Genomic DNA, 20,467 nt, shown 5'->3' with positions numbered 1-20,467 from the left:
GCATCTTGTTCTACAGACTAGCGTCGGCCTGGCCTCACAAGTTGCTGGGTCCGGGTGCCTCCGAGGCTCTGAACTTTAACGACAAGGAGTGCTGCCTATCGTTGCAACAGCTGCAGCAGCACCACAATCAACTGGGCCGGCAGTGCACGTGTAGCAACAGAACACGTTATCCAGGAAGTACAGTGTCTCTACGTCTAATATTGGGTACGGTATTTAGCCAGTTTCCAGGACAAGCGGTGCACCCGTGCCTCGGTAGCGCAGTAGGCAGCGCGTAAGTCTCATAATCTTAAGGTCGTGAGTTCGATCCTCACCCGTGGCATTTAATTTTCTGTGACTGATGGTGGTGCTGTTGCTAGGGCGCCAACGTATTTCTTGTTTGTTATCCACAACGTTTCAACGCTTCAGCGGGAAAATGTTTACTTCCTGTTATTGCTACTTACAGCTTCCCTTTTCCTCTTCTCCCAGCAGAGCATGAAGCCAAAAGCGTTGCTCTGCGACGTTTGAGGTGCGCGCTTTGCCAGTCAGTATGTGCAAAGATGCTCGCAAAGAGAGAGGGGCGCCGACGCGGCACTCGACACGAAATGCGACAAGCGACCGTACGAACGGTCGAACGAAACGGCCACATCCGGTGTGGTCTAGTGGCTAGGATACCTGCCTTTCACCCAGGAGGCCCCGGTTCGATTCCCGGTACCGGAACGGAATTTTTTCCACACGAATCGTGGCAAGTTTGAGCTGTCCGAGCAGCCGTTTGCCGTCCTGCTCGCAATATAGCTACTGTTTCGTGACCGTCAGCAGAATATAGACTAGGGAAGCAGACACACGACGACCATAGAAATGGTGTATGGCTTCATGCCACCTGTTTCCAGCGTAGGGCTGAGCAACTGCATCTGCCGAGGCCCGTTAGCTCAGTTGGAAGTTCCGCTTTAGACGCCGTGCAGTGTGGACGTGCCTAGTCTTCCGCTCCGCCGTAGCGTTACGTATAGTGGACTATCGTTTTTGTTTACGTGTTGTGTTGCAACTTCTGTGAGTGTTTCTCCGTCGTTGTTTCGTACCTTGTGTTTTGTTCTGTCCTTATTTCAGTGTTTTTTGTGTAGCGGTTTCGACCGCATATTTTGAAAATGTCGTCCCAGGTTATTCCTCGTCAGGCTACAGTTAGTTTTGCTTTTGACAAGTCAACCCGCCATGTGCAACCTAGTTCCCTTGAGATTCATGATTGGTTGGTAGATACCTTTGGTGTTCATTCGGATCAGGTGCACACTGCTTATTTTGATACCGAACTGTATGTTTTCTTTGTTAAGTTCATGGACCCACTTCAGGTTGATAAAATTCTTTCTAAATATGGTCATCAAGTTCTCTTTCGGCATCGGGATGATTCTGTAAGTACCGTGCTGCTTTCCAATGCTTCCATCACGTATACCAATGTTCGTGTTTACAACCTTCCACCGGAGGTGGATAATGTCTATCTTAAGGAGGGTCTACAGAAGTATGGTGATGTAAAGAGCATTCGCCTTGAACGCTGGTCAAGCCAACATCGCCTGCAATGTTACAGTGGTATTCGTTCAGTCGAAATGCACGTTAAGCAGAATATTCCATCTCACCTGCAGATCGGTGGATATCGTGTCCATGTAACATATAGTGGTCAGGTTGGCACCTGTTTTTTGTGCAATGAAAGTGGTCACGTGCGTACCGACTGTCCGCGGAGAGTTTTTGTTTTAAAAAATTCTCTCGAACAGCGTCGCAAGTTAACGGTCGCTGACCTCGTTGCAGGTGGTTCTGCTCTTGGTGTAGCACAGTCCAGTGGTAGTAGCGCCCCGCCACAGGTTTTGCGCACCCCTGATACAGAATTTCCTCCTTTGCGTGCTAAATCTGATGTTGTTCCGTCTGTCCCTCAGGTGGGTGTGCCACTTTTGAATAATAAGAGGCGTCGCCCACACGATGGAAATAGTACGGATGAGGATCTCCCTGAGATGCCCCAGTCCGAGCGACCGGCATCCTCCGAGCCACTGTGTACTGTAGCTGCTCCTTGCCCTCCTGAGGTAGCGGTTCCGGTGGCGGCTGCTGGCGCTCCTCCGGCCTCCGACGCAGCTTCTCTCGAGTCGGGTCGTCGGTCGGGCCTGTTGGCGCCGTCTTCCGAACCGACTTCGATGTCACAACAAGTGGAGCCGCGACAACTTCCTGCTTCGCTGCCCCATACCTCTGCCAGCGGAGCTGCTCCGCTTCCTTCCAACTCTGCGGCCTCGGACCTTCCCGCTCACGTTTCGCCTCCGTGCAGTCCATGTTTGCCGGAAGCTAGTGCAGGTGTTGACCATTCCGTTTTGTCGGATGTTTCCCCCGCGACCCCCGATCCCGCATGTGGACCGGCGCGGGTGGTGTCGGATACAGAACATGACCCTCCTACGTCACCGGCGGCTGAAGCTTCCTTGCCCGTCAGCCGACGCAAGTTACGCGTTCAGCCGAACGTTAATGCTGTTCGTAAAAAACCGAAACGTAAGGGATCCGCGGAACGGGGTAGCAGTCCCCCTCCCTCGGATGCCTCCGTCACCCCTGCTATGGACTGTGACGCTGGTGCGTCGGTGTAGGTGATTTGTTTTCTCGCTTTTCTCTCTATGGTTCAAGCATACACCTTTCTTACCTTAAATGTTAACCGTATTGAGTCCGACGTTCGCATTGCCTCTTTGCGGCAGTTTATTTACGACGCCTGTGCGGACGTAGTGTTTTTGCAGGAAGTGTTGTTTTCTGATCTCTCTCTACCTGGATTTCAAACTGTTTTTAATGTCGCGCCGGAATATTCAACAGGAACTGCTCTTTTCTTTCGAGAGGGCATTCCTATTACTGACATTGAATTCCTTGACTCTGGCCGTGGGATTGGTTGTCGTCTTTTTGATCTCCGCCTCGTTGTTTTGTATGCCCCCTCTGGTTCGGGTCACACTGTGGCTCGATCGCGCTTTTATAAAGAAGAGCTTATTTATCTTTTGCGCCAGAGTCCTCGGAGTCTCCTGCTCGGAGGCGATTTTAATTGTGTTTTACGCCCTGCAGACCAGTCCCCCAATTTTAATTATTGCCGTGATTTACATGACTTAGTTCGTACGATGCATCTGCGTGATGTTTGGGAATACAAATATCCAACCCTGGTGAAATATACGTTTTTTACCGCGTCCTCATGCAGTAGACTCGACAGATTCTATTTATCTGATTTTTTATGTGATAAAATTCTTTCTGTCGATGTTATTCCTACTAGTTTTTCTGACCATTGTGCTTTTACTGCAACTGTAAATCTTAGTCGCCAACCTGCAAAACTTTATCGTTCCCAGTGGATGTTAAATGTTTCCCACCTTGCCGACAGTGCTATGGATGATGTTATAAGTGGCGTGTGGGAGCGATGTCTTCGCTCTGTCCCGCGATACCCCTCCTTGCTGGTTTGGTGGACTGCGTTTGCCAAGCCCAAGATTCGTCAGACTTTGATTTTCTACTGTGCTGCTAGGACGCGTGATTTTAAGAACACGTATGAATATTACTACTCTGTCCTGCGTGAACTATATGACGCGGCGGGTACCTCTCCACTGCGGATCCATGATGTTCGTCGTATTAAAGCCAAGCTCTTGAGCCTTAAACGACGACAGATGGATGGTCTGCGAGTTAAGTCGAAACCTCACTCTCTTGTTGAAGGTGAACTGACATCCTTGTACCACCTACTACGGCATCAGACTCGTCGTCGTCGCTCCTTCATCTCTTCTCTTACGGTGGATGATGGGCGACAGCTTAGTGCACAGGAGGAAATGGTTCGTGCTCTTCATCAGTATTACACTAGTCTCTATTCTGTCGATGATTCTGGTGAGTCTCTTTCGGATGGTGTCTTTGGGGATCTAACTGCGACGATCGCGCCTGACGCGAACGGCGAATTTCTCCGGGAGTTCCAGGTAGATGATGTTTTCGATTTTATTGCTCGCTCTCCGTCCAGTAAATCGCCGGGTCCAGACGGCCTGCCTAAAGAATTTTATCTCCGTTTTTGGCCTCTTTTGGGTGGCATTTTTACGCAGATTTTAAATGAGATTGTCAGGGGGATGGATGTGCCTGCCGATTTTAAAGTAGGGAAAATTGTTTTAATTCCGAAGTCCTCTGGTCGTTTATCTGCTGCCAATCTTCGTCCGCTCACATTGCTGAATTTTGACTATAAGACAGCTGCTAGAGCGCTCAATAGCCGGTTGTCTTCTCTGCTTCGGGGTGTGATTGGTGCACATCAATGTTGTTTTCATGATAGATCTATTCTGACACCAGTAGCCGAATATCGGGATGTTGTCTCGGTTGCGGCGGTTACAAACGTACATTGTGCCTTTGCCTTCCTTGATTTTTATAAGGCTTTTGATCACGTCAGTCATGTGTTTTTAGATCGTGTTTTAGGTACAATAGGTTTTAACGCTTCATCACGTGGTGTTCTTGGCAATTTGTACAGGGGAATAACAGCTCGGGTGTCAGTCAATGGGCAGCTGACGCCGCCCATTGCTATCCGCCGCGGAGTGCCTCAGGGTAGTCCGCTCTCTATGTCTTTATTCGTATTGTCCCTGGAACCGCTGCTTCGGACTATTGCTCTCAAACTTCAGGGTATGTCCCTCTCTGGTGGGAAGCTCTCTGTTAAGGCATATGCGGATGATGTCGTTGTTCTCCTCCGTCAACGAGATGATATCCCGTTGTTGAAAGGGGCAGTCGATGCATACTGTCGTGTATCTGGAGCGCGTCTCAATCAGGGTAAATGTAAGTTCCTTGATATTCGAGGATTTCGCGATGCTGACGTCCCTTGGGCCACTTTTGTCGATCGCCATACGTCCTTGGGGATTATCATTGATCGGTGTCCTCTAAAAATGGCGGCTCTCAATTGGAAATCTGTCACCGAGAAGATACAGGGGGCTCTGATGGTCCATGAGCAGCGCTCTGCTACCATTTTGCAAAAAGTCAGAATTTTAGACACCTACGTCCTATGTAAAGCTTATTATGTTGCTCAGCTGTTCCCACTTCCCATGATGGTGGCGAAAAGGTTGCGCCAATTGTCTAGCAGGTTTATATGGAAGGGCCATCTATTCAAGATACGTTACGAGGTAATGACGAAATCGCGTCTCTCCGGAGGCTTGGGCCTCTCTGACATTACTCGCAAGGCGTCTGCTTTGTACGTCCGCCGAACGACTCTAATTGTTACGCAAGAAGTGACTTCAATTACATCCCAGCTTTTTACTGTTGTGCGTCCGGCGAGCCTTGCTCCACCTGTCGATGTCGGACGCCTAAATTTTAAGTTGAAACACATTCGGGAATTTTACATTGCGGTGAGTTACCTCGGTGACGTCTTCTTGCGGCGACCGGTGCCAACGACCAAGGGCTTGATTGCCCGCTGGGAGGGGCTGGCCAGTCCCAATCCAATAGAACTGGCGTCTCCATCCGTGTCCTGGAGGAACGTCTGGAAGAACGTTAGTCTGCCGATCCACTCTATGGCCGTGGCGTCCACGTGGTATAGGGTAATAAATAATTTGGTTCCCACCAATGTACGACTGCACCGTATTGGTCTTTCTGACACGGACACCTGTACTCGGTGTGGTCTCCTGGATACCCTTGAACATCGATTCACCTGCTGTGGGCACCTTGCTAATTGGCGTTGGCTCAGGAAACAACTTGCTTTTGTCACTAGGTCTGCTGAAGCCGCTTATACTATTGACATCATTGTCCGGCCCGATTCTTCCTTTTTTCCGCGGACGAAGCTCCATACCGTCATGTGGTTGATTGGCCATTTCGTACATTTTGTCAACAGTTGTCATGAAGAGGATGGACACCTAGCGTTTCGGCAGTACATGCTTACTGCTTACTGGCAGCGCTTGCGATTGCCAGGCCTCCGAGATGATTTTGCCAATATGCTTAGCCTGACATTTGAAAGAGAGGGTGTTGGCTAAGGTCACCTGTGTGAGCCATTTTCTTTTATACTGTTTCTGGACTTGCCGCCTTTATGTATGTTTTCTTCTCTACACCAGGACTGAAGTTTTCGTGTTTTAACCTTTATTTCAGTAAGCAGTCTACATTATATAGTCATGTTTTAGGATTTTAATTTCAGTACTGTACTTCTTTTGAAGTGGCCGTGTGGTGGATATTCTTTAATATTTTTTTTCAATAGATATAATCGTTCGAGTGGTAGTGCGTCTGCTTCAAAAAAAAAAAAAAAAAAAAAAAAAAAAGTTGGTTAGAGCGTCGTGCTAATAACGCGAAGGTCGTGGGTTCGATCCCCCCACGGGCCACTACTCTTTTACTACTACGAAAAGGCAGCGCCGATTTCAGCTGGCGAGTGTGATGACCAAAAGATCATCACCCTGCGTGGAAGTTGACAGAGGATCCGAACCCGACTCGTCGGGAAGCGCTACACCATTCACTCGGCAATGGCCATAATATCTTGAATACACTGGTTCTCAACCGATAAAGAGAAAATGAAAGAAAATGTCCGATTGCCGATGCGTAACAACTTTGGCCCTTGTCAGTACTTGGGCGGGTGAGCGCATGGGAACACAGGGCACTATTTGCACTTTTACTTCCTATTTTTGTTTCTCCTTTGTTTTCGGAGCTACAGCCCGATTCGGTGAGGGAGACGCCACCGTGAAATGAAGGGGGCGTGCTGTGTGTCCATCGCCTCGCCTCTCCTTACCTCTCTCAGTCGTTTCTCGTGCTTGTCGTTTTGATAAAGGCCGATTTGAGAGCGTCAGCTCTCGCGTCAGCTGAGCAAAGTCGAGACAAGTCGAGACACGAGACAAGTCGAGACACACTAAGGGCTGGTATGCAGCGAGTAAGAGGGCGAAAAAAACAATAATTTAAGAGCGCGTGGCAAAAGTACTCATACGCGAAATTAAAAGCCTGCTGCGGTGGCCGGGAATCGAACCCGGATCAACTGCTTGGAAGGCAACTATGCTGACCATTACACCACCACCGCACAAGCGAGCGCCGCGCGTCCGCGCTGTGTCGGCTTCCCGCCAGTCGGCAGCGGCCGAAGGTGATCGTACCTGGCAGGCGCATTTCGAGGCAGGCTAGGGGAGCACATCCAGACGCATTCGGACAGCGTATCCGCGCACATTTCGCATCCTTTGGCAAGAGTTGGGCGCCGGCGACGCAAGAGTACGCAGAGGACCGCGTTCTGGCGGCATTTTTAAGCAGTGCAGTGCAGGATTCAGCGTCTGCAGCATCTTTCCCACAGAATGCTACGGCGCTTGACGGCAGTCCCACTTTCCCTTGAGACATCTGCTCGGGAAGCAGCGTCAAGTTACCGCTGGCCCCAGCATCGGTGGTTCAGTGGTAGAATGCTCGCCTGCCACGCGGGCGGCCCGGGTTCGATTCCCGGCCGATGCATCATTTTGCTTTTCCCGCGATGATGCTGCCGCGTGGCTTGAGCGCTTGAGATGCACGATCCACAAGAATGTGTAGCTGGATTTCCCTTGAGAAGGACCGAGAACGCAGCACTCGCGGGTCCCCACTAGGACGCTCGCATCTTGTTCTACAGACTAGCGTCGGCCTGGCCTCACAAGTTGCTGGGTCCGGGTGCCTCCGAGGCTCTGAACTTTAACGACAAGGAGTGCTGCCTATCGTTGCAACAGCTGCAGCAGCACCACAATCAACTGGGCCGGCAGTGCACGTGTAGCAACAGAACACGTTATCCAGGAAGTACAGTGTCTCTACGTCTAATATTGGGTACGGTATTTAGCCAGTTTCCAGGACAAGCGGTGCACCCGTGCCTCGGTAGCGCAGTAGGCAGCGCGTAAGTCTCATAATCTTAAGGTCGTGAGTTCGATCCTCACCCGTGGCATTTAATTTTCTGTGACTGATGGTGGTGCTGTTGCTAGGGCGCCAACGTATTTCTTGTTTGTTATCCACAACGTTTCAACGCTTCAGCGGGAAAATGTTTACTTCCTGTTATTGCTACTTACAGCTTCCCTTTTCCTCTTCTCCCAGCAGAGCATGAAGCCAAAAGCGTTGCTCTGCGACGTTTGAGGTGCGCGCTTTGCCAGTCAGTATGTGCAAAGATGCTCGCAAAGAGAGAGGGGCGCCGACGCGGCACTCGACACGAAATGCGACAAGCGACCGTACGAACGGTCGAACGAAACGGCCACATCCGGTGTGGTCTAGTGGCTAGGATACCTGCCTTTCACCCAGGAGGCCCCGGTTCGATTCCCGGTACCGGAACGGAATTTTTTCCACACGAATCGTGGCAAGTTTGAGCTGTCCGAGCAGCCGTTTGCCGTCCTGCTCGCAATATAGCTACTGTTTCGTGACCGTCAGCAGAATATAGACTAGGGAAGCAGACACACGACGACCATAGAAATGGTGTATGGCTTCATGCCACCTGTTTCCAGCGTAGGGCTGAGCAACTGCATCTGCCGAGGCCCGTTAGCTCAGTTGGTTAGAGCGTCGTGCTAATAACGCGAAGGTCGTGGGTTCGATCCCCCCACGGGCCACTACTCTTTTACTACTACGAAAAGGCAGCGCCGATTTCAGCTGGCGAGTGTGATGACCAAAAGATCATCACCCTGCGTGGAAGTTGACAGAGGATCCGAACCCGACTCGTCGGGAAGCGCTACACCATTCACTCGGCAATGGCCATAATATCTTGAATACACTGGTTCTCAACCGATAAAGAGAAAATGAAAGAAAATGTCCGATTGCCGATGCGTAACAACTTTGGCCCTTGTCAGTACTTGGGCGGGTGAGCGCATGGGAACACAGGGCACTATTTGCACTTTTACTTCCTATTTTTGTTTCTCCTTTGTTTTCGGAGCTACAGCCCGATTCGGTGAGGGAGACGCCACCGTGAAATGAAGGGGGCGTGCTGTGTGTCCATCGCCTCGCCTCTCCTTACCTCTCTCAGTCGTTTCTCGTGCTTGTCGTTTTGATAAAGGCCGATTTGAGAGCGTCAGCTCTCGCGTCAGCTGAGCAAAGTCGAGACAAGTCGAGACACGAGACAAGTCGAGACACACTAAGGGCTGGTATGCAGCGAGTAAGAGGGCGAAAAAAACAATAATTTAAGAGCGCGTGGCAAAAGTACTCATACGCGAAATTAAAAGCCTGCTGCGGTGGCCGGGAATCGAACCCGGATCAACTGCTTGGAAGGCAACTATGCTGACCATTACACCACCACCGCACAAGCGAGCGCCGCGCGTCCGCGCTGTGTCGGCTTCCCGCCAGTCGGCAGCGGCCGAAGGTGATCGTACCTGGCAGGCGCATTTCGAGGCAGGCTAGGGGAGCACATCCAGACGCATTCGGACAGCGTATCCGCGCACATTTCGCATCCTTTGGCAAGAGTTGGGCGCCGGCGACGCAAGAGTACGCAGAGGACCGCGTTCTGGCGGCATTTTTAAGCAGTGCAGTGCAGGATTCAGCGTCTGCAGCATCTTTCCCACAGAATGCTACGGCGCTTGACGGCAGTCCCACTTTCCCTTGAGACATCTGCTCGGAAAGCAGCGTCAAGTTACCGCTGGCCCCAGCATCGGTGGTTCAGTGGTAGAATGCTCGCCTGCCACGCGGGCGGCCCGGGTTCGATTCCCGGCCGATGCATCATTTTGCTTTTCCCGCGATGATGCTGCCGCGTGGCTTGAGCGCTTGAGATGCACGATCCACAAGAATGTGTAGCTGGATTTCCCTTGAGAAGGACCGAGAACGCAGCACTCGCGGGTCCCCACTAGGACGCTCGCATCTTGTTCTACAGACTAGCGTCGGCCTGGCCTCACAAGTTGCTGGGTCCGGGTGCCTCCGAGGCTCTGAACTTTAACGACAAGGAGTGCTGCCTATCGTTGCAACAGCTGCAGCAGCACCACAATCAACTGGGCCGGCAGTGCACGTGTAGCAACAGAACACGTTATCCAGGAAGTACAGTGTCTCTACGTCTAATATTGGGTACGGTATTTAGCCAGTTTCCAGGACAAGCGGTGCACCCGTGCCTCGGTAGCGCAGTAGGCAGCGCGTAAGTCTCATAATCTTAAGGTCGTGAGTTCGATCCTCACCCGTGGCATTTAATTTTCTGTGACTGATGGTGGTGCTGTTGCTAGGGCGCCAACGTATTTCTTGTTTGTTATCCACAACGTTTCAACGCTTCAGCGGGAAAATGTTTACTTCCTGTTATTGCTACTTACAGCTTCCCTTTTCCTCTTCTCCCAGCAGAGCATGAAGCCAAAAGCGTTGCTCTGCGACGTTTGAGGTGCGCGCTTTGCCAGTCAGTATGTGCAAAGATGCTCGCAAAGAGAGAGGGGCGCCGACGCGGCACTCGACACGAAATGCGACAAGCGACCGTACGAACGGTCGAACGAAACGGCCACATCCGGTGTGGTCTAGTGGCTAGGATACCTGCCTTTCACCCAGGAGGCCCCGGTTCGATTCCCGGTACCGGAACGGAATTTTTTCCACACGAATCGTGGCAAGTTTGAGCTGTCCGAGCAGCCGTTTGCCGTCCTGCTCGCAATATAGCTACTGTTTCGTGACCGTCAGCAGAATATAGACTAGGGAAGCAGACACACGACGACCATAGAAATGGTGTATGGCTTCATGCCACCTGTTTCCAGCGTAGGGCTGAGCAACTGCATCTGCCGAGGCCCGTTAGCTCAGTTGGTTAGAGCGTCGTGCTAATAACGCGAAGGTCGTGGGTTCGATCCCCCCACGGGCCACTACTCTTTTACTACTACGAAAAGGCAGCGCCGATTTCAGCTGGCGAGTGTGATGACCAAAAGATCATCACCCTGCGTGGAAGTTGACAGAGGATCCGAACCCGACTCGTCGGGAAGCGCTACACCATTCACTCGGCAATGGCCATAATATCTTGAATACACTGGTTCTCAACCGATAAAGAGAAAATGAAAGAAAATGTCCGATTGCCGATGCGTAACAACTTTGGCCCTTGTCAGTACTTGGGCGGGTGAGCGCATGGGAACACAGGGCACTATTTGCACTTTTACTTCCTATTTTTGTTTCTCCTTTGTTTTCGGAGCTACAGCCCGATTCGGTGAGGGAGACGCCACCGTGAAATGAAGGGGGCGTGCTGTGTGTCCATCGCCTCGCCTCTCCTTACCTCTCTCAGTCGTTTCTCGTGCTTGTCGTTTTGATAAAGGCCGATTTGAGAGCGTCAGCTCTCGCGTCAGCTGAGCAAAGTCGAGACAAGTCGAGACACGAGACAAGTCGAGACACACTAAGGGCTGGTATGCAGCGAGTAAGAGGGCGAAAAAAACAATAATTTAAGAGCGCGTGGCAAAAGTACTCATACGCGAAATTAAAAGCCTGCTGCGGTGGCCGGGAATCGAACCCGGATCAACTGCTTGGAAGGCAACTATGCTGACCATTACACCACCACCGCACAAGCGAGCGCCGCGCGTCCGCGCTGTGTCGGCTTCCCGCCAGTCGGCAGCGGCCGAAGGTGATCGTACCTGGCAGGCGCATTTCGAGGCAGGCTAGGGGAGCACATCCAGACGCATTCGGACAGCGTATCCGCGCACATTTCGCATCCTTTGGCAAGAGTTGGGCGCCGGCGACGCAAGAGTACGCAGAGGACCGCGTTCTGGCGGCATTTTTAAGCAGTGCAGTGCAGGATTCAGCGTCTGCAGCATCTTTCCCACAGAATGCTACGGCGCTTGACGGCAGTCCCACTTTCCCTTGAGACATCTGCTCGGGAAGCAGCGTCAAGTTACCGCTGGCCCCAGCATCGGTGGTTCAGTGGTAGAATGCTCGCCTGCCACGCGGGCGGCCCGGGTTCGATTCCCGGCCGATGCATCATTTTGCTTTTCCCGCGATGATGCTGCCGCGTGGCTTGAGCGCTTGAGATGCACGATCCACAAGAATGTGTAGCTGGATTTCCCTTGAGAAGGACCGAGAACGCAGCACTCGCGGGTCCCCACTAGGACGCTCGCATCTTGTTCTACAGACTAGCGTCGGCCTGGCCTCACAAGTTGCTGGGTCCGGGTGCCTCCGAGGCTCTGAACTTTAACGACAAGGAGTGCTGCCTATCGTTGCAACAGCTGCAGCAGCACCACAATCAACTGGGCCGGCAGTGCACGTGTAGCAACAGAACACGTTATCCAGGAAGTACAGTGTCTCTACGTCTAATATTGGGTACGGTATTTAGCCAGTTTCCAGGACAAGCGGTGCACCCGTGCCTCGGTAGCGCAGTAGGCAGCGCGTAAGTCTCATAATCTTAAGGTCGTGAGTTCGATCCTCACCCGTGGCATTTAATTTTCTGTGACTGATGGTGGTGCTGTTGCTAGGGCGCCAACGTATTTCTTGTTTGTTATCCACAACGTTTCAACGCTTCAGCGGGAAAATGTTTACTTCCTGTTATTGCTACTTACAGCTTCCCTTTTCCTCTTCTCCCAGCAGAGCATGAAGCCAAAAGCGTTGCTCTGCGACGTTTGAGGTGCGCGCTTTGCCAGTCAGTATGTGCAAAGATGCTCGCAAAGAGAGAGGGGCGCCGACGCGGCACTCGACACGAAATGCGACAAGCGACCGTACGAACGGTCGAACGAAACGGCCACATCCGGTGTGGTCTAGTGGCTAGGATACCTGGCTTTCACCCAGGAGGCCCCGGTTCGATTCCCGGTACCGGAACGGAATTTTTTCCACACGAATCGTGGCAAGTTTGAGCTGTCCGAGCAGCCGTTTGCCGTCCTGCTCGCAATATAGCTACTGTTTCGTGACCGTCAGCAGAATATAGACTAGGGAAGCAGACACACGACGACCATAGAAATGGTGTATGGCTTCATGCCACCTGTTTCCAGCGTAGGGCTGAGCAACTGCATCTGCCGAGGCCCGTTAGCTCAGTTGGTTAGAGCGTCGTGCTAATAACGCGAAGGTCGTGGGTTCGATCCCCCCACGGGCCACTACTCTTTTACTACTACGAAAAGGCAGCGCCGATTTCAGCTGGCGAGTGTGATGACCAAAAGATCATCACCCTGCGTGGAAGTTGACAGAGGATCCGAACCCGACTCGTCGGGAAGCGCTACACCATTCACTCGGCAATGGCCATAATATCTTGAATACACTGGTTCTCAACCGATAAAGAGAAAATGAAAGAAAATGTCCGATTGCCGATGCGTAACAACTTTGGCCCTTGTCAGTACTTGGGCGGGTGAGCGCATGGGAACACAGGGCACTATTTGCACTTTTACTTCCTATTTTTGTTTCTCCTTTGTTTTCGGAGCTACAGCCCGATTCGGTGAGGGAGACGCCACCGTGAAATGAAGGGGGCGTGCTGTGTGTCCATCGCCTCGCCTCTCCTTACCTCTCTCAGTCGTTTCTCGTGCTTGTCGTTTTGATAAAGGCCGATTTGAGAGCGTCAGCTCTCGCGTCAGCTGAGCAAAGTCGAGACAAGTCGAGACACGAGACAAGTCGAGACACACTAAGGGCTGGTATGCAGCGAGTAAGAGGGCGAAAAAAACAATAATTTAAGAGCGCGTGGCAAAAGTACTCATACGCGAAATTAAAAGCCTGCTGCGGTGGCCGGGAATCGAACCCGGATCAACTGCTTGGAAGGCAACTATGCTGACCATTACACCACCACCGCACAAGCGAGCGCCGCGCGTCCGCGCTGTGTCGGCTTCCCGCCAGTCGGCAGCGGCCGAAGGTGATCGTACCTGGCAGGCGCATTTCGAGGCAGGCTAGGGGAGCACATCCAGACGCATTCGGACAGCGTATCCGCGCACATTTCGCATCCTTTGGCAAGAGTTGGGCGCCGGCGACGCAAGAGTACGCAGAGGACCGCGTTCTGGCGGCATTTTTAAGCAGTGCAGTGCAGGATTCAGCGTCTGCAGCATCTTTCCCACAGAATGCTACGGCGCTTGACGGCAGTCCCACTTTCCCTTGAGACATCTGCTCGGAAAGCAGCGTCAAGTTACCGCTGGCCCCAGCATCGGTGGTTCAGTGGTAGAATGCTCGCCTGCCACGCGGGCGGCCCGGGTTCGATTCCCGGCCGATGCATCATTTTGCTTTTCCCGCGATGATGCTGCCGCGTGGCTTGAGCGCTTGAGATGCACGATCCACAAGAATGTGTAGCTGGATTTCCCTTGAGAAGGACCGAGAACGCAGCACTCGCGGGTCCCCACTAGGACGCTCGCATCTTGTTCTACAGACTAGCGTCGGCCTGGCCTCACAAGTTGCTGGGTCCGGGTGCCTCCGAGGCTCTGAACTTTAACGACAAGGAGTGCTGCCTATCGTTGCAACAGCTGCAGCAGCACCACAATCAACTGGGCCGGCAGTGCACGTGTAGCAACAGAACACGTTATCCAGGAAGTACAGTGTCTCTACGTCTAATATTGGGTACGGTATTTAGCCAGTTTCCAGGACAAGCGGTGCACCCGTGCCTCGGTAGCGCAGTAGGCAGCGCGTAAGTCTCATAATCTTAAGGTCGTGAGTTCGATCCTCACCCGTGGCATTTAATTTTCTGTGACTGATGGTGGTGCTGTTGCTAGGGCGCCAACGTATTTCTTGTTTGTTATCCACAACGTTTCAACGCTTCAGCGGGAAAATGTTTACTTCCTGTTATTGCTACTTACAGCTTCCCTTTTCCTCTTCTCCCAGCAGAGCATGAAGCCAAAAGCGTTGCTCTGCGACGTTTGAGGTGCGCGCTTTGCCAGTCAGTATGTGCAAAGATGCTCGCAAAGAGAGAGGGGCGCCGACGCGGCACTCGACACGAAATGCGACAAGCGACCGTACGAACGGTCGAACGAAACGGCCACATCCGGTGTGGTCTAGTGGCTAGGATACCTGCCTTTCACCCAGGAGGCCCCGGTTCGATTCCCGGTACCGGAACGGAATTTTTTCCACACGAATCGTGGCAAGTTTGAGCTGTCCGAGCAGCCGTTTGCCGTCCTGCTCGCAATATAGCTACTGTTTCGTGACCGTCAGCAGAATATAGACTAGGGAAGCAGACACACGACGACCATAGAAATGGTGTATGGCTTCATGCCACCTGTTTCCAGCGTAGGGCTGAGCAACTGCATCTGCCGAGGCCCGTTAGCTCAGTTGGTTAGAGCGTCGTGCTAATAACGCGAAGGTCGTGGGTTCGATCCCCCCACGGGCCACTACTCTTTTACTACTACGAAAAGGCAGCGCCGATTTCAGCTGGCGAGTGTGATGACCAAAAGATCATCACCCTGCGTGGAAGTTGACAGAGGATCCGAACCCGACTCGTCGGGAAGCGCTACACCATTCACTCGGCAATGGCCATAATATCTTGAATACACTGGTTCTCAACCGATAAAGAGAAAATGAAAGAAAATGTCCGATTGCCGATGCGTAACAACTTTGGCCCTTGTCAGTACTTGGGCGGGTGAGCGCATGGGAACACAGGGCACTATTTGCACTTTTACTTCCTATTTTTGTTTCTCCTTTGTTTTCGGAGCTACAGCCCGATTCGGTGAGGGAGACGCCACCGTGAAATGAAGGGGGCGTGCTGTGTGTCCATCGCCTCGCCTCTCCTTACCTCTCTCAGTCGTTTCTCGTGCTTGTCGTTTTGATAAAGGCCGATTTGAGAGCGTCAGCTCTCGCGTCAGCTGAGCAAAGTCGAGACAAGTCGAGACACGAGACAAGTCGAGACACACTAAGGGCTGGTATGCAGCGAGTAAGAGGGCGAAAAAAACAATAATTTAAGAGCGCGTGGCAAAAGTACTCATACGCGAAATTAAAAGCCTGCTGCGGTGGCCGGGAATCGAACCCGGATCAACTGCTTGGAAGGCAACTATGCTGACCATTACACCACCACCGCACAAGCGAGCGCCGCGCGTCCGCGCTGTGTCGGCTTCCCGCCAGTCGGCAGCGGCCGAAGGTGATCGTACCTGGCAGGCGCATTTCGAGGCAGGCTAGGGGAGCACATCCAGACGCATTCGGACAGCGTATCCGCGCACATTTCGCATCCTTTGGCAAGAGTTGGGCGCCGGCGACGCAAGAGTACGCAGAGGACCGCGTTCTGGCGGCATTTTTAAGCAGTGCAGTGCAGGATTCAGCGTCTGCAGCATCTTTCCCACAGAATGCTACGGCGCTTGACGGCAGTCCCACTTTCCCTTGAGACATCTGCTCGGGAAGCAGCGTCAAGTTACCGCTGGCCCCAGCATCGGTGGTTCAGTGGTAGAATGCTCGCCTGCCACGCGGGCGGCCCGGGTTCGATTCCCGGCCGATGCATCATTTTGCTTTTCCCGCGATGATGCTGCCGCGTGGCTTGAGCGCTTGAGATGCACGATCCACAAGAATGTGTAGCTGGATTTCCCTTGAGAAGGACCGAGAACGCAGCACTCGCGGGTCCCCACTAGGACGCTCGCATCTTGTTCTACAGACTAGCGTCGGCCTGGCCTCACAAGTTGCTGGGTCCGGGTGCCTCCGAGGCTCTGAACTTTAACGACAAGGAGTGCTGCCTATCGTTGCAACAGCTGCAGCAGCACCACAATCAACTGGGCCGGCAGTGCACGTGTAGCAACAGAACACGTTATCCAGGAAGTACAGTGTCTCTACGTCTAATATTGGGTACGGTATTTAGCCAGTTTCCAGGACAAGCGGTGCACCCGTGCCTCGGTAGCGCAGTAGGCAGCGCGTAAGTCTCATAATCTTAAGGTCGTGAGTTCGATCCTCACCCGTGGCATTTAATTTTCTGTGACTGATGGTGGTGCTGTTGCTAGGGCGCCAACGTATTTCTTGTTTGTTATCCACAACGTTTCAACGCTTCAGCGGGAAAATGTTTACTTCCTGTTATTGCTACTTACAGCTTCCCTTTTCCTCTTCTCCCAGCAGAGCATGAAGCCAAAAGCGTTGCTCTGCGACGTTTGAGGTGCGCGCTTTGCCAGTCAGTATGTGCAAAGATGCTCGCAAAGAGAGAGGGGCGCCGACGCGGCACTCGACACGAAATGCGACAAGCGACCGTACGAACGGTCGAACGAAACGGCCACATCCGGTGTGGTCTAGTGGCTAGGATACCTGCCTTTCACCCAGGAGGCCCCGGTTCGATTCCCGGTACCGGAACGGAATTTTTTCCACACGAATCGTGGCAAGTTTGAGCTGTCCGAGCAGCCGTTTGCCGTCCTGCTCGCAATATAGCTACTGTTTCGTGACCGTCAGCAGAATATAGACTAGGGAAGCAGACACACGACGACCATAGAAATGGTGTATGGCTTCATGCCACCTGTTTCCAGCGTAGGGCTGAGCAACTGCATCTGCCGAGGCCCGTTAGCTCAGTTGGTTAGAGCGTCGTGCTAATAACGCGAAGGTCGTGGGTTCGATCCCCCCACGGGCCACTACTCTTTTACTACTACGAAAAGGCAGCGCCGATTTCAGCTGGCGAGTGTGATGACCAAAAGATCATCACCCTGCGTGGAAGTTGACAGAGGATCCGAACCCGACTCGTCGGGAAGCGCTACACCATTCACTCGGCAATGGCCATAATATCTTGAATACACTGGTTCTCAACCGATAAAGAGAAAATGAAAGAAAATGTCCGATTGCCGATGCGTAACAACTTTGGCCCTTGTCAGTACTTGGGCGGGTGAGCGCATGGGAACACAGGGCACTATTTGCACTTTTACTTCCTATTTTTGTTTCTCCTTTGTTTTCGGAGCTACAGCCCGATTCGGTGAGGGAGACGCCACCGTGAAATGAAGGGGGCGTGCTGTGTGTCCATCGCCTCGCCTCTCCTTACCTCTCTCAGTCGTTTCTCGTGCTTGTCGTTTTGATAAAGGCCGATTTGAGAGCGTCAGCTCTCGCGTCAGCTGAGCAAAGTCGAGACAAGTCGAGACACGAGACAAGTCGAGACACACTAAGGGCTGGTATGCAGCGAGTAAGAGGGCGAAAAAAACAATAATTTAAGAGCGCGTGGCAAAAGTACTCATACGCGAAATTAAAAGCCTGCTGCGGTGGCCGGGAATCGAACCCGGATCAACTGCTTGGAAGGCAACTATGCTGACCATTACACCACCACCGCACAAGCGAGCGCCGCGCGTCCGCGCTGTGTCGGCTTCCCGCCAGTCGGCAGCGGCCGAAGGTGATCGTACCTGGCAGGCGCATTTCGAGGCAGGCTAGGGGAGCACATCCAGACGCATTCGGACAGCGTATCCGCGCACATTTCGCATCCTTTGGCAAGAGTTGGGCGCCGGCGACGCAAGAGTACGCAGAGGACCGCGTTCTGGCGGCATTTTTAAGCAGTGCAGTGCAGGATTCAGCGTCTGCAGCATCTTTCCCACAGAATGCTACGGCGCTTGACGGCAGTCCCACTTTCCCTTGAGACATCTGCTCGGAAAGCAGCGTCAAGTTACCGCTGGCCCCAGCATCGGTGGTTCAGTGGTAGAATGCTCGCCTGCCACGCGGGCGGCCCGGGTTCGATTCCCGGCCGATGCATCATTTTGCTTTTCCCGCGATGATGCTGCCGCGTGGCTTGAGCGCTTGAGATGCACGATCCACAAGAATGTGTAGCTGGATTTCCCTTGAGAAGGACCGAGAACGCAGCACTCGCGGGTCCCCACTAGGACGCTCGCATCTTGTTCTACAGACTAGCGTCGGCCTGGCCTCACAAGTTGCTGGGTCCGGGTGCCTCCGAGGCTCTGAACTTTAACGACAAGGAGTGCTGCCTATCGTTGCAACAGCTGCAGCAGCACCACAATCAACTGGGCCGGCAGTGCACGTGTAGCAACAGAACACGTTATCCAGGAAGTACAGTGTCTCTACGTCTAATATTGGGTACGGTATTTAGCCAGTTTCCAGGACAAGCGGTGCACCCGTGCCTCGGTAGCGCAGTAGGCAGCGCGTAAGTCTCATAATCTTAAGGTCGTGAGTTCGATCCTCACCCGTGGCATTTAATTTTCTGTGACTGATGGTGGTGCTGTTGCTAGGGCGCCAACGTATTTCTTGTTTGTTATCCACAACGTTTCAACGCTTCAGCGGGAAAATGTTTACTTCCTGTTATTGCTACTTACAGCTTCCCTTTTCCTCTTCTCCCAGCAGAGCATGAAGCCAAAAGCGTTGCTCTGCGACGTTTGAGGTGCGCGCTTTGCCAGTCAGTATGTGCAAAGATGCTCGCAAAGAGAGAGGGGCGCCGACGCGGCACTCGACACGAAATGCGACAAGCGACCGTACGAACGGTCGAACGAAACGGCCACATCCGGTGTGGTCTAGTGGCTAGGATACCTGCCTTTCACCCAGGAGGCCCCGGTTCGATTCCCGGTACCGGAACGGAATTTTTTCCACACGAATCGTGGCAAGTTTGAGCTGTCCGAGCAGCCGTTTGCCGTCCTGCTCGCAATATAGCTACTGTTTCGTGACCGTCAGCAGAATATAGACTAGGGAAGCAGACACACGACGACCATAGAAATGGTGTATGGCTTCATGCCACCTGTTTCCAGCGTAGGGCTGAGCAACTGCATCTGCCGAGGCCCGTTAGCTCAGTTGGTTAGAGCGTCGTGCTAATAACGCGAAGGTCGTGGGTTCGATCCCCCCACGGGCCACTACTCTTTTACTACTACGAAAAGGCAGCGCCGATTTCAGCTGGCGAGTGTGATGACCAAAAGATCATCACCCTGCGTGGAAGTTGACAGAGGATCCGAACCCGACTCGTCGGGAAGCGCTACACCATTCACTCGGCAATGGCCATAATATCTTGAATACACTGGTTCTCAACCGATAAAGAGAAAATGAAAGAAAATGTCCGATTGCCGATGCGTAACAACTTTGGCCCTTGTCAGTACTTGGGCGGGTGAGCGCATGGGAACACAGGGCACTATTTGCACTTTTACTTCCTATTTTTGTTTCTCCTTTGTTTTCGGAGCTACAGCCCGATTCGGTGAGGGAGACGCCACCGTGAAATGAAGGGGGCGTGCTGTGTGTCCATCGCCTCGCCTCTCCTTACCTCTCTCAGTCGTTTCTCGTGCTTGTCGTTTTGATAAAGGCCGATTTGAGAGCGTCAGCTCTCGCGTCAGCTGAGCAAAGTCGAGACAAGTCGAGACACGAGACAAGTCGAGACACACTAAGGGCTGGTATGCAGCGAGTAAGAGGGCGAAAAAAACAATAATTTAAGAGCGCGTGGCAAAAGTACTCATACGCGAAATTAAAAGCCTGCTGCGGTGGCCGGGAATCGAACCCGGATCAACTGCTTGGAAGGCAACTATGCTGACCATTACACCACCACCGCACAAGCGAGCGCCGCGCGTCCGCGCTGTGTCGGCTTCCCGCCAGTCGGCAGCGGCCGAAGGTGATCGTACCTGGCAGGCGCATTTCGAGGCAGGCTAGGGGAGCACATCCAGACGCATTCGGACAGCGTATCCGCGCACATTTCGCATCCTTTGGCAAGAGTTGGGCGCCGGCGACGCAAGAGTACGCAGAGGACCGCGTTCTGGCGGCATTTTTAAGCAGTGCAGTGCAGGATTCAGCGTCTGCAGCATCTTTCCCACAGAATGCTACGGCGCTTGACGGCAGTCCCACTTTCCCTTGAGACATCTGCTCGGGAAGCAGC

General features: G+C 52.8%; 27 non-coding genes across 27 annotated transcripts; 20 read left to right on the top strand and 7 right to left on the bottom strand.

Annotated features, from left to right (window-relative positions):
- Nucleotides 1-246: 246 nt before the first annotated feature.
- On the top strand, nt 247-319 carry Trnam-cau. The gene has a single exon. It is a non-coding gene; the product is annotated as a tRNA-Met (tRNA).
- A 6,561-nt stretch (nt 320-6,880) lies between these two features.
- Trnag-ucc lies at nt 6,881-6,952 on the bottom strand. Its single transcript has one exon. It is a non-coding gene; the product is annotated as a tRNA-Gly (tRNA).
- A 342-nt stretch (nt 6,953-7,294) lies between these two features.
- Trnag-gcc lies at nt 7,295-7,365 on the top strand. Its single transcript has one exon. It is a non-coding gene; the product is annotated as a tRNA-Gly (tRNA).
- Nucleotides 7,366-7,746: 381 nt separating this feature from the next.
- Trnam-cau lies at nt 7,747-7,819 on the top strand. The gene has a single exon. It is a non-coding gene; the product is annotated as a tRNA-Met (tRNA).
- Nucleotides 7,820-8,394: 575 nt separating this feature from the next.
- On the top strand, nt 8,395-8,468 carry Trnai-aau. The gene has a single exon. It is a non-coding gene; the product is annotated as a tRNA-Ile (tRNA).
- Nucleotides 8,469-9,079: 611 nt separating this feature from the next.
- Nucleotides 9,080-9,151, bottom strand: Trnag-ucc. The gene has a single exon. It is a non-coding gene; the product is annotated as a tRNA-Gly (tRNA).
- Nucleotides 9,152-9,493: 342 nt separating this feature from the next.
- On the top strand, nt 9,494-9,564 carry Trnag-gcc. The gene has a single exon. It is a non-coding gene; the product is annotated as a tRNA-Gly (tRNA).
- A 381-nt stretch (nt 9,565-9,945) lies between these two features.
- On the top strand, nt 9,946-10,018 carry Trnam-cau. Its single transcript has one exon. It is a non-coding gene; the product is annotated as a tRNA-Met (tRNA).
- Nucleotides 10,019-10,593: 575 nt separating this feature from the next.
- Trnai-aau lies at nt 10,594-10,667 on the top strand. The gene has a single exon. It is a non-coding gene; the product is annotated as a tRNA-Ile (tRNA).
- A 611-nt stretch (nt 10,668-11,278) lies between these two features.
- Nucleotides 11,279-11,350, bottom strand: Trnag-ucc. Its single transcript has one exon. It is a non-coding gene; the product is annotated as a tRNA-Gly (tRNA).
- A 342-nt stretch (nt 11,351-11,692) lies between these two features.
- Nucleotides 11,693-11,763, top strand: Trnag-gcc. The gene has a single exon. It is a non-coding gene; the product is annotated as a tRNA-Gly (tRNA).
- A 381-nt stretch (nt 11,764-12,144) lies between these two features.
- On the top strand, nt 12,145-12,217 carry Trnam-cau. The gene has a single exon. It is a non-coding gene; the product is annotated as a tRNA-Met (tRNA).
- Nucleotides 12,218-12,522: 305 nt separating this feature from the next.
- Nucleotides 12,523-12,594, top strand: Trnae-uuc. Its single transcript has one exon. It is a non-coding gene; the product is annotated as a tRNA-Glu (tRNA).
- Nucleotides 12,595-12,792: 198 nt separating this feature from the next.
- On the top strand, nt 12,793-12,866 carry Trnai-aau. Its single transcript has one exon. It is a non-coding gene; the product is annotated as a tRNA-Ile (tRNA).
- Nucleotides 12,867-13,477: 611 nt separating this feature from the next.
- Trnag-ucc lies at nt 13,478-13,549 on the bottom strand. The gene has a single exon. It is a non-coding gene; the product is annotated as a tRNA-Gly (tRNA).
- A 342-nt stretch (nt 13,550-13,891) lies between these two features.
- On the top strand, nt 13,892-13,962 carry Trnag-gcc. The gene has a single exon. It is a non-coding gene; the product is annotated as a tRNA-Gly (tRNA).
- Nucleotides 13,963-14,343: 381 nt separating this feature from the next.
- Nucleotides 14,344-14,416, top strand: Trnam-cau. The gene has a single exon. It is a non-coding gene; the product is annotated as a tRNA-Met (tRNA).
- A 575-nt stretch (nt 14,417-14,991) lies between these two features.
- Nucleotides 14,992-15,065, top strand: Trnai-aau. Its single transcript has one exon. It is a non-coding gene; the product is annotated as a tRNA-Ile (tRNA).
- Nucleotides 15,066-15,676: 611 nt separating this feature from the next.
- Trnag-ucc lies at nt 15,677-15,748 on the bottom strand. The gene has a single exon. It is a non-coding gene; the product is annotated as a tRNA-Gly (tRNA).
- A 342-nt stretch (nt 15,749-16,090) lies between these two features.
- Trnag-gcc lies at nt 16,091-16,161 on the top strand. Its single transcript has one exon. It is a non-coding gene; the product is annotated as a tRNA-Gly (tRNA).
- A 381-nt stretch (nt 16,162-16,542) lies between these two features.
- On the top strand, nt 16,543-16,615 carry Trnam-cau. Its single transcript has one exon. It is a non-coding gene; the product is annotated as a tRNA-Met (tRNA).
- A 575-nt stretch (nt 16,616-17,190) lies between these two features.
- On the top strand, nt 17,191-17,264 carry Trnai-aau. The gene has a single exon. It is a non-coding gene; the product is annotated as a tRNA-Ile (tRNA).
- A 611-nt stretch (nt 17,265-17,875) lies between these two features.
- Trnag-ucc lies at nt 17,876-17,947 on the bottom strand. The gene has a single exon. It is a non-coding gene; the product is annotated as a tRNA-Gly (tRNA).
- Nucleotides 17,948-18,289: 342 nt separating this feature from the next.
- Nucleotides 18,290-18,360, top strand: Trnag-gcc. The gene has a single exon. It is a non-coding gene; the product is annotated as a tRNA-Gly (tRNA).
- Nucleotides 18,361-18,741: 381 nt separating this feature from the next.
- Nucleotides 18,742-18,814, top strand: Trnam-cau. Its single transcript has one exon. It is a non-coding gene; the product is annotated as a tRNA-Met (tRNA).
- Nucleotides 18,815-19,389: 575 nt separating this feature from the next.
- Trnai-aau lies at nt 19,390-19,463 on the top strand. The gene has a single exon. It is a non-coding gene; the product is annotated as a tRNA-Ile (tRNA).
- Nucleotides 19,464-20,074: 611 nt separating this feature from the next.
- Nucleotides 20,075-20,146, bottom strand: Trnag-ucc. The gene has a single exon. It is a non-coding gene; the product is annotated as a tRNA-Gly (tRNA).
- Between the last annotated feature and the right edge of the window lie 321 nt (nt 20,147-20,467).

Source organism: Schistocerca piceifrons, unplaced genomic scaffold, assembly GCF_021461385.2.
Source record: "Schistocerca piceifrons isolate TAMUIC-IGC-003096 unplaced genomic scaffold, iqSchPice1.1 HiC_scaffold_572, whole genome shotgun sequence".
In the NCBI taxonomy this organism is placed as follows: Eukaryota; Metazoa; Arthropoda; class Insecta; order Orthoptera; family Acrididae; genus Schistocerca; species Schistocerca piceifrons.
This window is presented reverse-complemented; position numbering and strand designations above follow the sequence as displayed.